The 15652-nt window shown below is 40.1% G+C and overlaps 1 long non-coding RNA gene and 1 pseudogene across 8 annotated transcripts in view; both read left to right on the top strand.

Annotated features, from left to right (window-relative positions):
• The window catches only part of LOC147584635 (uncharacterized), an 89983-nt gene that overhangs the window by 48756 nt on the left and 25575 nt on the right, over positions 1-15652 (top strand). The gene's annotated exons all lie outside the window — the stretch shown is intronic.
• Positions 5845-15357, top strand: LOC112860746 (MKI67 FHA domain-interacting nucleolar phosphoprotein pseudogene; annotated as a pseudogene).

The raw sequence follows: 15652 nt of genomic DNA, 5'->3' as shown, positions 1-15652 counted from the left end.
TTTCAGCTTCTGGAGGCTGTGCCATTCCTTGGCTGTGTCTCCTTCCAGGCTCCAAAGCCAGCCATGGCTGGTACAATTCTCCTCAGGCTACGTCACATTGACACTGACCCTCCTGCTTTGCTCTTCCACTTGCATAGTCCAGGATAATCTTTCAATGTTAAAGTCAGTGGATTACCAACCTTAATTCCATCTTCAACCTTAATCCCTTTTTGTCACATAAAGTAACAGATTCCCAGGTTCCAGGAAAAAAGACTTGGACATCTTTGGGGGTTATTATTTGCCTAGCACTCTACATCTCTCAAATAATTTATGGAAGGTACAAAAAGATCTATTTTACCAAATACTAATTTTTGGAGTACTTATAATTTTTTGACTCAAGGCAGCAGCTCTCAGACTTTTTCATCTTGGATCCTTTCTACACTCTTAAAATTCTTAACGACCCCAAAGAGCTTTAGTTAATGTAGGATGTATCTATTGATGTTTAGTGCATTAGTAATTAAAACTGAGAGCGGCGCCTGGGTAGCTCAGTCACGTGAGCAAAGGACTCTTGGTTTTGGCTCAGGTCATGATCTCATGGTTTGGTGGGTTGGAGCCCTGCCTCAGGTTCCATGCTGACAGTGCGAAACCTGCTTGGGATTCTCTGTCTCCCTCTCTCTCCATCCCTCTCCCACCCACGCTGTCTCTGTTTCTCTCAAAATAAACAAATTAATTGAAAAAAAAGGAATTAAGGCTGAGAAAATTTAAATACATTTATTGATTCATTTTAAGTGTCTGTAATAAACATTGTGTCTTAATGCAAATAACATTTTAATTTAAAATAAATATATTTTCTAAAAGAAAATTTTAGCAAGAAAAGGAGCATTGTTTCACATTTTTGCAAATCTCTTGGTCTGGTTTGATAGAAGACAGCCAAATCTCATATTTGATTCTTTATTCAATCTTTCACAATATGAAGTATATGAATAACATCCAGACTCACACAGATGTGTAGTTGGAAAATGGGGGGATGGGTGTTGCAATTATAGATAATTGTGGATATACTCCTTTCATACTATGCCAGAATTTGACAAGTGAGACAGGTGGTAGTTTTTATTATTTATTGATTTATTTACCTATTTATTCATTTTTATTAAAAATTTTTTAAATATTATTTTTGAGAGAGAGAGAGCGTGTGCACGCAGGAGTGGAGGAGGGGTAGAGAGAGGGAGACACAGAATCTGAAGCAGGTTCCAGGCTCTGAGCTGTCAGTATAGAGCCCAACTTGGGGCTTGAACTCACAAACCATGAGATCATGACATGAGCCGAAGTCGAACCCTTAACCGACCAAGCCACCCAGGTGCCTCTATTTATTTTTAATATTAGAATGTTTTTTCTTTTAAAGAGAGAGAGCAGGCAAGCTTGGGAGAGGACAGAGGAGAGAGAGAGAGAGAGAGAGAGAGAGAGAGAGAGAGAGAGAGAGAGAATATTAGGCAGGCTCCACGATCAGTGTGGAGTCCAACATAGGGCTCGACATCACAACCGAGAGATCATGACCTGAGCCAAAATCAAGAGTCAGATGCCTAACTGATTAAGCCACCCAGGTGCCCCACAGATGGTAGTTTTTAAAAGTTTAATTGCTAAGCACACTTGGGTGACTCAGCCGGTTAAGTGTCTGACTCGATTGCTCAGGTCATGATCTCACGGTTTGTGGGATCGAGCCCTGAGGTGTGCTCTGTGCTGACAGTGCAGAACCTGCTTGGGATTCTTAATCTCCGTCTCTCTGCCCTTCCCCCCCCCCCCCCACCCCATGCACACTCTCTGTCTCTCAAAATAAATAAAGATTAAAAAAATAAAAATTTAATTGCGATGTGGACTATGAAAACACGTCAACGAGCATTTTGTGATCTATTACTCTAGCATCCAATGGTCTTGCATTTTGAATAAATCTTTCACTTATGCATGATTTTATAATACTGTTCATGATAATTTGGAAAATATTGATTCATAGAGTTAGAAAGATCTTCCAATTGTCAAATTTTTAGCACAACATCAAAAAGTCACTTTCGTTAACATCACTACTAATTTTAACAAAAAAAAAAACCAAGCTTTGAAAAGCTCACACCGACAATATGAATTTTCTAAATTTCTGTTTTTCTCTTGAAAGGTCAGACTTTATTACTGGCAACAAATCTGCCTTTTCCCCTGTGTGGGCACTTGTACTAAAGGTGCAAAACCAGCAGTGAATGAAATGGTCGGTGCCTGCCCGTGAATCATGGCAGTGACAGCAAACTGAACAGTCATGGCACTCTTCCCCACCCCACGCAGTAAAAGCAAAGAAACAAAAATCATTTTCACTTAAATAGGTTCATGATGAAATGGCAAAAATTATTAATTTTATTAAATCTCAACCCTTCAGTGCATGTTTTTAAAACTATTCCTTAGTAATGAAATAACAAGTACATATACTGACTTCTGCCATGTACCAAAGTATGATGGTCAGCCCTAAGAACAGACCTTGTGCTGCTGTGAGATTTTTTTTTTTGGTAGACCTGAAAAAATGACAGACAAACGGTAGTTCTTTAGACTTGGGTATTGGGCAGATATTTTCTTAAAAATGAGCGAAATAGGTCAATCATTTCAAGGAGAATAGTGAACAGTGAAAAAGGCACACAATATCTCAGCTTTATTATAAAAATATTCTGGCCATATGGAAAGTTCTTGGAGACTTCCAGCGTTGCTGTAAAATACTCTTGGAAAACCTTTTTATTTTTTTCTACAGGAGAAGAGGAAGAGTCTTACCTTTGCTTACCTTAGGACCACTGCATTTATCCAATTATCTAGTCATCAGATTATTTTTGTCATGAGAGAACCAGGGAGGACAGAGGCAACTTATGGTTAGGAAATCGGAATCACAAAAGGCTTGGGGAATGAATGGGACCCAAGATAGCAAGATAGAAGGACCCAAGTTATCTGCTACCATAAAGATACTCTAGCCAGGAGCCAGCCTAAAGGCAGCAGATTCCATGTAAAGTTGAAAAGGATAAGGAAACTCATGACAAAGAAAGGTTCATCTTTGTTTGCTTTGCATGACCCAAGTGGCTGAGCTTTTGGGGACACGTCCTTCTTCACACAGGTGGAGAGAATGAGGTCTATCTGATAGTCTGATTGTCAGAGTTCAATGAGATAATGAATATAAATGGACTGGCACAGAGTGGGTGTTCAGTAATGGAACCTGTTATCAGTATGACTTGATGAGCTTACACTATGCCTCTGTGCTCTCTAGATCTTTCTGCAGACAGTGCTCCGTGTTGTTTGGAGACCCATGGTGTTTAGGACCCACATGTGCCAGATAAACCATTCATTCTTCTCCCTGGACCCTGACTCTGCATCACACTGTGGGTTTGTCCCATCCTAGCTCACTCCCTATCATGTCTACCCCACGTGATTCCTTGCCTGGGGAAATACACTCATCAGTGCTCCTCTGAGGGGGGTTCACCCCCCTGGATCAAGAGCAGCCCCCCACCCACTCACCCACCCCCAGCTGCTAGCACGCCTTTGTCTTTACCAATTAGCTTGTGGCTTGGGGCAAGTCAGGATCTTCCCATGTCAGTGTGATTGGTACTTCTCAGATGTAGGGTCAGAACTTCCCCTTTTAGTGGATTAAACTGTTGTTTATGATAGAATGTAATCTTGAAGCTATATGCTCCTCATGAAGGAAGTGTCAGCCCCATTTTAGAGACTGTCAACAAGAACCACACCACAATTTTTACTCACTGTAACTACCAAAGTGCCAAGCACTTCACGGATGTCATCTCGTTTAATTCGCCTGAGTCCCTGCCGGGCAGATGTGGTGATGCCCTTTCCACGCGGAGCCTGGGGTTCTGGGGTTTGGTGAATGGGTGAGAGCCAAACCCTGAGCTGGTGAGAGCTGGTTTTGAGGAAAGTTGGATTTCCAGCCAAAGCTTGTCTCATTTTTACAACACTCTGCCCCTTTTCCCAACGACAAGCAAGTTGCTATGCTTTTCTTCACTTACTTTAGTACAGTCACAATTAAAATTCACATTTCCTTCTGGAGTGCTGTTCATCTTTGCTGAAGTAGCAGCTTCCTGACATAATTTCTGACCAGAGACTCTCCGTCAAGTTTTTAGCAGTTTTGGGGAAAAAAACCCTTCAAACTTTGTCTCACTCACGGTGTGATGTCCGCCTGTGCCCGTGCAAGGTGGCTTCATTCATCCACTGCGGGCATCAGGGGTTGGCAGTGTCTTGGAGACACGGTTGGGGTTGGCTTGCCGCTGGGGTCCCAGCTTCCAGACACCACGGTTGCTCAGCTGGCCTGTCCTGAGTCAGCAGTGGTGAGGCAGCAGTCAGCTCTGGGGTCACACTTGGGCAAGCTGGTCCCTGACCAGGGTTCACAATACCATTAATGTGTGAGGGGTCACGGTCATTGTCCCTGGACCACAAGGAGAAGGTTTGCATAAGCAAACTCCCTGGTGGGGAATGTGTTTTTCTTTTTTAATGTTTACTTATTTTTTAAAGAGAGAGAGAAAGAGAGAGAGAGAGAGACAGAGAGTGAGTGGGGGAGGGGCAGAGAGAGAGAGAGAGAAGAGAGAGAGAGAGAGAAGGAGACACAGAATCTGAAGCAGGCTCCAGACTCCAAGCTGTCAGCAAAGAGCCTGATGTGGGGCTCAAACTCACGAACCGTGAGATCCTGACCCGAGCCAAAATCGAATGTTCAACTGACTGAGCCACCCAGGCGCCCCTGGAATGCGTTTTGAAAGCATTGCTGGCAGCATTTCTGCACTGAAGCTCCATTGAGGGTCTGGATTTTCCTAATAAAAATAACTCCTGGGCTAGGAGGCCTGTTATGTTTTGCACTCTGACTCTTGCCCTGCTGATGTCACCAGGCTTAGCCACATCTCTGATGCACTCCGGCCAGCCGACACCGAAGTCAAATGCTACCCACTTCACGCAATAAATACAATGCAGCCCCAAGGGAGTTTATTTATTCCACAGCCAGATGTTCAGGCCTCAGTACCTCTTCCTGAATCAGAAAAGTAGTGTTTTCCTATTTGTCTCTCTTCAACTAATCTGACATTCTTCAGGCACTAGGTGTAACTGCTGAGTCGTAATGCTTCCTTTCAAACTTTAATCAGGTACATGAGGCAGATGTGCTGGTCTCCCGTGAGTTTCTCGTCATTTATAAGTGCCAGTTTGTAGTTTTAATATCATCTCAAATGTCAGGGTTCTGGCATGATTCTAATTTTAGTCCCTTTCTATCTTTCCTCCATTGTTTATGGAAATGGCATAAACACCCCCCTGCTTGGCAAGGACGTGCTAAGCATTTGGTCACATGTGTCTTCATCTGCCTCCTTGAAGACTTTCACTTTTTTTTTATTTTTATTTTTTAATTTTTAACCTCAAGGGAGATTACCTTCTCGACAAGAGATGTTTCGTTGGTTCCTGCGAGCAGATGTTGGGAGAGCAGGATACACTCTATTGTACGAGTTTCCATGCTTTGGATTCCTCGGCACCGTGAGGCCATGAATGTTATTAAGCTGTAATTAATGAGCTGGTGCGCTTATTGGATGTGGTAGTTGGCTTGTCATTTGACTTCATCAAGTAGCACTTTCTTTCCTCTTGTGGCTCTAGTCCAGGATGGTCTGGTGGTTCTGTGGTGTCCTCCTGTCATTGCCCTTTTATCCTTACCTTTCGGGTTTTGTCTTCCCTCTCGTGACCTCCTGGGTGCAAGACGGGCAGGACGGAGGCTTCAGCACCAGTTCCACATTCATGCCCCGGCTTGGAGGGACAGGAAGAGTCAGTAGGCTGCCTCCTTCAGGGGCTCTATCTGTTCTTATGTGGGAGAGGATGGCGTCTCCACGGGTTCCTGCCTCCCTCACTTGGGGCCAGAACCATCTCGTGACCCTTTTCCCCACCCCTGCACCCCTGCCCATGCATGGGAGCTGTGAGACTATTTCCGGCAGCACTGACTGCTGCCCTGAACAAAACTGGGATTCTTCAGGAAGCGATTGGAGGGATACGGCTGTACCATCTGCCTAAGATCTCCGTCTTAACTAAATCGTCTTCTGAGCCTCATGATCAATCTTCCTTTCATCTGGCCCTGCCTTTGGGTAGTCTTGGTGTTCCAGTTTCTGATATATGCTTCCCTGGACTCTCAGTGTTTTTCTCATTAACCTTATGCCATTTGACACTCAGATTCCTTAACAGGCGGAACACGGTGCAAGAACCTCACATATCTAGACTCCATCTTCAAGGCTATGGGCGCACTGCCCTGCCTATATCCACAGTTCTCATTCTGGGAACAAGATACAGCCCAGGCTTGTCTTGTGTCCATGACACGAGCCTCCTCATTTTCCAGTCCATGTTTCCATATTGAGCCCCAGCATCTAAATTTTTATGGGATTTATCCCCTTAGAATCTCAGCACTTGTATCACTCGTCCTGAAGTTGGCTGTGTTCTTCGGGCCATTGGAAAGCTATATATCCCATGACCTATAAATACCTCTTAGAAAGTCTCAAAAGCTTAAAGCAGTGGTCCCCTCTTGGGGCCACAGAAGGCGGAACTCATGCCAGGTGTTTTCTGTATTATGTGCGTAAACGCTGAGTACACTCAGACCACATGCCTTAATGTATTTGAATCGTCGGGAGGACCTGGGAGAGGGCTCAGATTGAGGATTTTCCCTGTAGTCAAGCTACTATTCTGGTGTGACCTTGGTCAGGGAGGGCTGATGCAATGATCTGGACAGGAAATCTGAATTGGTAAATTTCTTTCCAAGTAGGACAACTGCAGGGTAGAAACTTTGGATTCTAGAGGTAGAAGGGCATCGGGACACCACTGGTTAAATGCCTGTGTTTCACAGATGAGGACACTTAGCCTCAGGGAGAACAAATAGAAGTCAGAAGTTGTACTGGTAATCAGGCAGGTCTATGCTTGGATTGCAAGCGTTTTCAAGCCTGGTCGTAGGACTGTGCCCCGACATTGTTTTTTAGGTGAAAGGTTTTGTCCTTCTGCCCTGTCCCCTTCCCCTAGTGATGCCAGAATAACCAGAAAGCCTGAGTAGCTGAAGAAGAAGCAGATACCTCCGAGGCAGCCAGCCACCTGGTACCAGTAGGTAGAATTAAAACAGTTGTGAAGGCATTGAAGGATCTCAACCCAATCTTACCTGTTCTATCCTGTTGAGGGCCTTAGCCTCTCCTCCTTCTGCACTTGAAGAGTATTTTGTTGCTGTGTGTTATATCGTTGCAATTGCTTTATATAATTAACCTGGAAGGGGGGAAAAAAAGATGTTGGATTTCAAAGGAAAGTCAGAAGTGTGTTTAGTTCACCTTAGTGACTTCCTTTATTTAGTGCAAAATCTTCCATATACAGAGAGATCAATCACATCACAGGTTTTCTTAATTGCACTTTACTCTTGAGTGCAATTAAAAGCATCGGTGTTGGCCCGTTTCATGCTTATATTCTAAGACTTCATTAGCAGTTGCTGTGGATGGAGTCCTATGCTTCAGAAAGTGCTTTTAAAAGATAGAGACCTGGATCTCACTTCCCTTTCCTACACCCTGCAGATTCTGGATTAATTGGTCTCAGGTGTGTGCTGGGCATTGGAATTATTAGAAGATAATGAAGCAAATAGTAACAACAACAAGACAAACTCCCCAAGTGATGCTCAAATGCAGTCAGGGAAGAGATATGAATTCTCATGCATTTATCAAAACATTACTTAGATTTACGGAATCGATTCCATGAATCAATTTTCATGACCTTTAATATGTATTTTATTTGTTTATTTACAAATTTTTAATATTTATTTTATTTTTTTTGAGAGAGACAGAACACAAGTGGGGGAGGGAAAGAGAGGGAGGGAGACACAGAATCCGAGGCAGGCTCCAGGCTCTGAGCTGCCAGCACAGAGCCCAATGCGGGGTTCGAACCCACGAACCACGAGATCATGACCTGAGCCAAAGTCGGACACTTAACTGATTGAGCCACCCAGGCTCAGTATTTAATTTTCTTATGTGAAATGCTGTGTATAGACGATTTAGTCTGATTTTTCTGAATACAGACTTAGGTGATTCACAATAAATGTAGATAATGTGCTCAGTGTTATCTCTTCTACAATCATGGTTTGTTATTGCTGCTTTTTAGGGCAAATGAATCAGACTTTACAGAGGGAAAGCTGGACTGAGCTTAAGTAGAAAAGGTGGTCAGATTTCATGTGTCATTAAATTATTCAAATCATTATTTAACAAAAATAATTAGTTCTCGGCAGATCATGATGGTTTCCCCTCAATATTCATTCCCCCTTCTTCTTTAATCATAGAACTTCCACTTGCTAGCTGGGAACATAATTTCCCAGGACAAAAATGAAATTCCCTAATCTCTTTCACAGCTGGTATGGCCATATAATTAAATTCTAGCCAAAGTAATATGAGCAGAGTGGTATAGGCATCTTCCAGTAAGGATCCCTAAAGGGAGGGAGAATACACTTCTGCCCTTTCCTCTTCTACTTCCTTCCGGACACATTGTGAGAGCTGAGGCAGCCATCTTGATCAACACGGTCTTTGCCATGTGGTGAGAATGGCAGAGATCCTACTGATTGTGGAGCTCTCATACTTTGTCTACCTGAGAGAGAATAAATAATTTTTTGCTTCAGCCACTGTTATTTTGTGTTTTCTATCCCATTGAGCTCAAATCAAAGTCGGTGCCCATTTGGAATTATAGTTGGATGTGTCACTATTGATTAGGAGAGAAGCATCCTGAACAGAGGGTCTAAGTCTATAAATGTATTCTGAAAATATTAGGGCCGTAAGGAAGCCATTTTGGTGCTGTTGGTGCTTTTTTTTTTTTTTTGGAGTCACTCTCCAGTCTGTTTTCATTATATTTTGGCTTCTCTACTTGTCTTAATATTTCCTCTTTCCATTTTGATGAGTTCTGATCAAAGTCGGCCAAACCAAAAGGCAGAAGAGGTGATAAAGCCTGGTGTCTCAAGAAGGTGAAATTTTGCTTCTCATAGGCCTCAGATACCACATCCTCAAGGCCCACACCTGTCATATGGGTTCTGAGCACAGTGTGTCTCAAGAACAAAATGACCAATCAAATGCACTAGTACTGAAGATTAACAGAAATTATTTTTCAAATTAGGTCCAGCACATGTGTCCTAAATGGGAATAAACACAGAGTTTTGGGTTTGTGACATCAGTGATTGCATAGTGGCTTTGATAAATTAGAATGATTGGGTATTGAAACCAAAAGCACACACATAGGGACCAATATAAAACTCAGCTGAAGGGTATTGAAATTACCTAGACAACTATGTCACTGGATTAGTCAAATAAGAGTACATCACTGGGTCAGAATCAGTCACTCATTGTCAGTGCACAGAAATCAGACGTCTGGGCATGGAGACACAAACGGTGAGAGACAAGCTGTTCACTGTTCACTCCCACGGGCCACCACAGGACTTGGCACATGTCATATGCTCAGTTTGTATAGAAACACTAGATGAATTAATGTATTAGAGAAAATGTCCATCTCAGAATTTAGAAAAAGGTTGGAATCCACAGAGTGTTAAACATGAGCAAAAAATGCATTAAGGGTTAAGAGGCACAAATTGTAAAAGCAATGGAAAGATCTCACAGTTTGGAGAGAGGAAGTTTAAGACAGGATAATGGTTTCAAAGCATCTGTTGACATGAAGACCTGAACAAAATAGTATGAATTAAGATGCATTGCAGACTTCCTGATTTACACAGAGTAAATAAGGTACATGGGAAGACTGAATATGATGGAAGAAAAAAAATCAGAAAAAGATTTCACTATGGATTGATGTTTGAAATTTAAAGAGATTAATCAATTATTTCGACAACAAATGATTCACAATATTTTGATTGACTCAAGCCTGTGGCTGAGGTAAATAGTTTATCATAGAGAAAAGTTACGAGACAGCAGAAACTATTTCACTGAATTCGCTAGGTATGTCTAGCTCAAGTTTTACAAATACCTGGGAAACTGCAAAATTCTTCTAATTTTTAGGTACTGAAAGTCAGAGTAATGATTAATTAGATTGGGAATTTGTCTCTATAGTAAAAGATGATCTTGACAATAGAGGGAAATAATGGAGTTTCTATTCTAAGAAACATTCTCCCCCAAGCAATCTTGCCTTTACTGGGACTAGGTAAGCAAATTTTGAAGGTATTCCCTTTGGATTCCCAAAGAATAGTGAACTCGTGAAAATGAAGAAATCTCAGGTTTAAACTCTGAGATAAGGAAGAGATAAGGGTAATAGGCTTGATGAAATCCAAACCCATCCACTGGTCCTTCAGTTTTATTTTACTGAGGAGAAGGGAATATTTTCTTGACTGTGTCTACCCAGGCACAGAGAATGAAATTCATCGAGTCAATTACTTAAGTCATGTATTTTTGCAAGCCTGTTTGGGGGCCACAATTGAGGCAGACTGCCATTCAGATCCCCTGTACACTTTTCCTTTTAAAATTTTATTTCCCTGTATAACTGAAGACTCTGCATAACGACAACAAACTGATTTGTTTTCAAAAGGGGCAAAATCAATGATCATGTTCTGCAGAAATAGATGTGAATTGATGAGTATCTGCTTAAGCTTCTCCACCTGAACTTGAGTAGATGACAGCACTTAACTCTTCTCTCTCCTTTTAAAATCCACACAACAGAAGGCTTTCTCAGGTCTAAGCAAAGTCATGGACACTACCCTCTTCCCCTTTTTATAAAACTCAAATGATATGGATCTTTCTCAACTCATCATTATACATTCCCTGCATTGTCAGGCTGTATGCAGAAACTTTCTTTCCCAGCTCTTTCAAATTTGTATGTTAAAGCTCACTTATAAGACCTGCTTTTCCCACTGAACAGTCCAAATAATTAGTAGAATTTTCAGTTATGTTCTGGGCAATTATTTACACGCTTTACATATTAATATAGTTTTAGAATGAAGTGGGCAACTTTCTTCACCGTCCACTTTACTGAAACAAGAAAGGTAAAAATATACCATCAAACTTGACTAAGGATATAGAGATTTAAAATTCACGGTAGACCATCAATAGCCTTAAAAATGGTTTAGGCACAGGGTTCCTGGGTGGCTCAATTGGTTAAGCATCTGACCTCAACTCACGTCATGATCTCATGGTCAGTGGGTTCGAGCCCCGCATCAGGTTCTGCGCTGACAGCTCAGAGCCTGGAGCCTGCTTCACGCTCTGTGTCTCCCTCTCTCTCTGTCCCTCCCCTGCTCATGCTGTCTCTCTCTCTCTGAAAAATAAAGAAACATTAAAAAAAAGTGGTTTAGGTACATTCAGACAATAATTGTGGGAACTTGAATGTTGACATTGGTACGGCAATAGAATCATTCATAACCGGAAGTCAGTTAGAGATGATCTCTTTCAAGCTTTCCATATATTTTTGGATTAAAGTAATATTTATATTATTATATCACCTTATAAAACATTTGAGAAGCACAGAAAAGTATAAAGAAGAAAACACCACAGAAATCTCACCTCCCTGAGATGCGACAAATATTTTCCACGTTTTTTTCCTGTATCTCTCCTTTTCTCCCCTACTCCCTCCACATTTCCAGATCACAACCCGGAAAGTTATTACACTACCATTGGCAGTGGTGTGTTTTATCACATCTCTACCAATGTTATGGTATCATATTTGCAAGTTTAATTGGTCCGAGTAGTATTTCATCGTTGAGCAAACATTTCTTTAATTACTGGCCATGATGCATTTCTTTCCCCTCCAAATGTTTAGCCATTGCAACCTTCTCTTTTGTGAACTTTTTGTTCTGTCTGTTCTCCAGGTGCCTATCAGGATCTTAGTACTTTTGTAACTAAATTTGTAATTTGTCATATATGTTGCGTGTACTCTGCGAAAATTGAAAACATTTTAGTTGGTAGTGTATTTTATTGTATTAGTAATTATGTCATCTTTCATTCTTTGCCTGTATACAATGCTTCTTAGCAATCCTCAATTTGTATTCTTTCAAATTTTTGTATCCTTAATAATTATTTTGTTAAATTCCAAGCTTAAGGTTTTAATTGAAATTATGTTTAACCTATGTGTCAAGTTGCAAGACATTAACACATCCAGCAACATGGACACTTCTGATGACTTATTCAGATTTTCTTTTACATTGTTTAAAACATATGGCAGGGAAAGAGATATTTTCTCAATGAAGCACCTTGGAAAAAAGTCAACAGTTTAAAAATAAACACTCTTGTAAAATTTACAAATTTTAATGCAAGGTTATTATTGGTATATTGAAACCACTATTGATTTTGTGTATTTATCTTATGTGTATCCGCTTGGCTGAACAGTATGAATTAGGAAAGTTTTTTCAGCTTATTTATGTAGATTTTATAGATATACAGCCACATTAGTCACTAATAATGACACTATTATCTCTTCCTAATTATTGTCATCTGTTTTTAGATTTGTAGTAGCATCCAGAACAATGCTAAAAAAGAATGATGATTACAGCCTTCCTTAGTGAGGTTGACTCTCATTGACTTAATAATGGCAATGGCTTTTGGTATGAAATTGTTACCGTGTCTCATGTTTTTAATTCCTAGACTTTTTAAAGCTTATAAAATCAAGACTAATGATTAAACTTTATTAAATATTTTTTAACCCCACATTGAGGCAACTACAAGGTTTCCCTTATTTGAGTTAATAACATTTCAATTCTAAAAACTTTATTAAAGCATCCAGGCATTTGTACTTAATTTTAGTGGATTATAAATTTGCTAGTATTTCAGTTAGGACTTCTTTATATACCTACAGAAATATATGAGCTTGATTTCTCATAAATTTATTTTACAATGTATTTCTCTCTTTTTTTAGTCTGTTATTAAATATTGGGACAGTTTTTTAATATTCAAGAATTTTTTTGTATTATATGAACAAATTAATTTATAATATAGTTTTATAATCAAATAATCTGGCTTCTATAATTTCTGCTTTTATAACTCTGGAATTGAGATTTTTTGGCTAAGTTTACTATCAGTCTGCCAAATTTCTATTGATGATTTTTTTTTTGTAGAATGCAAAGCTTGATTTAGACTGATTTTTTTGATTGCATTATTCTAATTATCTATGTCTTTTGATCTACCTGATTGGTATATTAAAATATTCTCTCTCTCGAGGAGTCTGGGTGGTTTAGTCGGTTAAGCATACAACTTTGGCTCAGGTCATGATCTCGAGGTTTGTGGGTTCAAGCCCCCCGTCGGGCTCTGTGCTGACCACTCAGAGCCTGGAGCCTGCTTTGGATTCTGTGTCTCCCTCTCTCTCTGCCCCTCCCCTGCTCGTGCTCTCTCTCTCAAAAATAAACAAACATTAAAAAAAAAAAAGATTCTGCCTCTGTATATGTATATATATGATCACTTAAAAATATAAAATATAGCGGGGAAGCTGCGTGGAGCTCTTGGGCTTGGAAGCTGTCCCCAAGGCCCTGTTCCTGTCGCTGAACACGCAGGAGGTGGCCAAGTTTCAGAACGAGGTGGTGCAGGCTTGCAGGGGTGCAATCCAGTGACAGGAGGAAGCAAAACTTACTACTGGAGTAATCTATGTGGGCCACTTACCTCCAGCACTTTATGAAACCCAGATCCCAGCGTATTTCTCCCAGTTTGGCACTGTTACAAGATTCAGACCGTCCAGAAGGAAACGGACCGGAAATAGTAAAGCTATGCCTTTGTGGAGTTTGCATCTCAAAATGTTGCCAAGATAGTTGCTGAAACAATGAACAACTACCTTTTTGGTGAAAGGCTCTTAAAGTGTCATCTTATACCACCTGAAAAAGTGCATGAAGAACTTTTCAGACGGTGGCAGATTCCATTTAAAAAGCCATCCTATCCAGCACTGAAGCGGTATAATCAGAATCGGATGCTTCTTCAAAAGCTACAGACGGAGGAGCGACTTAAGAAGAAAGAAAAATTACTCAGGAAAAGAATTGCTGAAAAAGGAATTGATTATGATTTTCCTCCACTAATTTTATGTAAAAAGAAAAAGAAGAAAGAAATGCTTCAGACACTGGTCTTCAGAAATCTACAAAAAGCCAGGTCAGGTCTTACCAAAGGCGAAGAAGAAAAAGAATTCATTCACTCCTAGCAGTCCTGAGCAGACTGTGGCTAGCCAGGGCCCCACACCAGTTTGCACACCAACAGTTTTGGAGAAACGAAAATCTGAAGCGGCTAAAACGAATGTTGATGACAAAGATAATGGAACAGTTTTCAAATAGCCTGTACCTGGTGTAAAAGAGGAAACACAAGCGACTCGAACACCTACACGCTCAAGGAAAAAAAGACGAAGAAAAGGCAGTCAGTGATTCTAAGTGTATGATATTTCTTCTGAAAAATGTGATTTTATTGTGAGGCCTAATTCTTTGTATTGAACTACAAGCGATGGAATGCAACCATTGACAAAGTTCTTGGAGGAAAAACTGGCCGTTCGCGTCAGTAAGGAAAGCAGTCGGTAACTGGCTTGCCTGTCCTTGCTGGCGTAGAGCAGCGTGCAACAGCTGGGCTCACCCTGCCTCTTTGTCCTGGTCTCTAGTTTCCTTTGCAGATTTCATAGCTGTCTTTAGTTACTCTTCCTGGATAGAAAAGTCACCATTTACTGCAGCTTTTGTTGTTACCATCGAATAAAGAAAGAAACTCTTGCTTGACTATCTACCTGGTTCTCTGTTAGACTGTGCATGGCCAACCCGTAAGGGCACTTGAACATCATGTGGTAGAAACTGGAAGTTAAATTACACGGAGAGTCAGAAGACCCTTCAAGCATATGTACGTGGTCACTTTTACCAAGTTAAGTTTTTGGCGGGCTAGCAAGTTTCAATGACTGTCATTTTGTGTTCGTTTCATTGATGTGGAATTGAATTTCAAGAATCAGTGACCAGCAAATAAACGTTTTCTACATTTCATTTGTAAAATACATATATTTTGTAAAATTATATATACATATAATTTTATAGGGTTACGTATAATAGAGTTATCTATAATATGCCATATATTTATGATATATGGAGTGCGTATCTGTTGACTTTTTGTCTTAATTATAGATAAAACTTATACAAACAATACAGCAATACAGCACGATGATTCTCTTTTTGCTTTTCATACATTTAATACTGAGTATATTTTTGGAATTAATTTCATCTCCTAAGCTTTCCTTTTGTTGCTGTTCATCTCATATCTTGTATATCTCTTTGGTTATTTATTTTTGCCTTTTTTCCCCATCATTTAGTTTTAGACCCAAAAGTAAAGCAAAATAATAATAATAATAATAATAATAATAATAATAAAATTTAAAAAAATAAATAAAAAGTTAAATCCGTAAATCTTTGTGCTTCAATATAAATTTTAAGTTACTAGTACACTGATAGGGTTAATAACGCTTTGTTTTCTGCTTCTCCTTTTTATATCCTTGCCTATCTCATAGAACTATTGAAATGTTAACTGAATTAGTGGCATGGTTCCTGGCATATCATAAGCTGTCAGTAGACGTATAGAGAGGACAACACATGACAGTGGGTCCACATTATCTCTGAAATCCACCTCTCTGAGTTAAAATACCAGCTCTTAACACTGTCTTTGAATGAATTACTATATTTTTCTAATCTTCAATTTCATCCCCT

Source organism: Puma concolor, chromosome A1, assembly GCF_028749965.1.
Source record: "Puma concolor isolate L17-30 chromosome A1, mPumCon1.1.hap2, whole genome shotgun sequence".
In the NCBI taxonomy this organism is placed as follows: domain Eukaryota; kingdom Metazoa; phylum Chordata; class Mammalia; order Carnivora; family Felidae; genus Puma; species Puma concolor.
The sequence above is the reverse complement of the archived record's forward strand: the minus strand, read 5'-3'. Positions and strand labels throughout refer to the sequence as shown.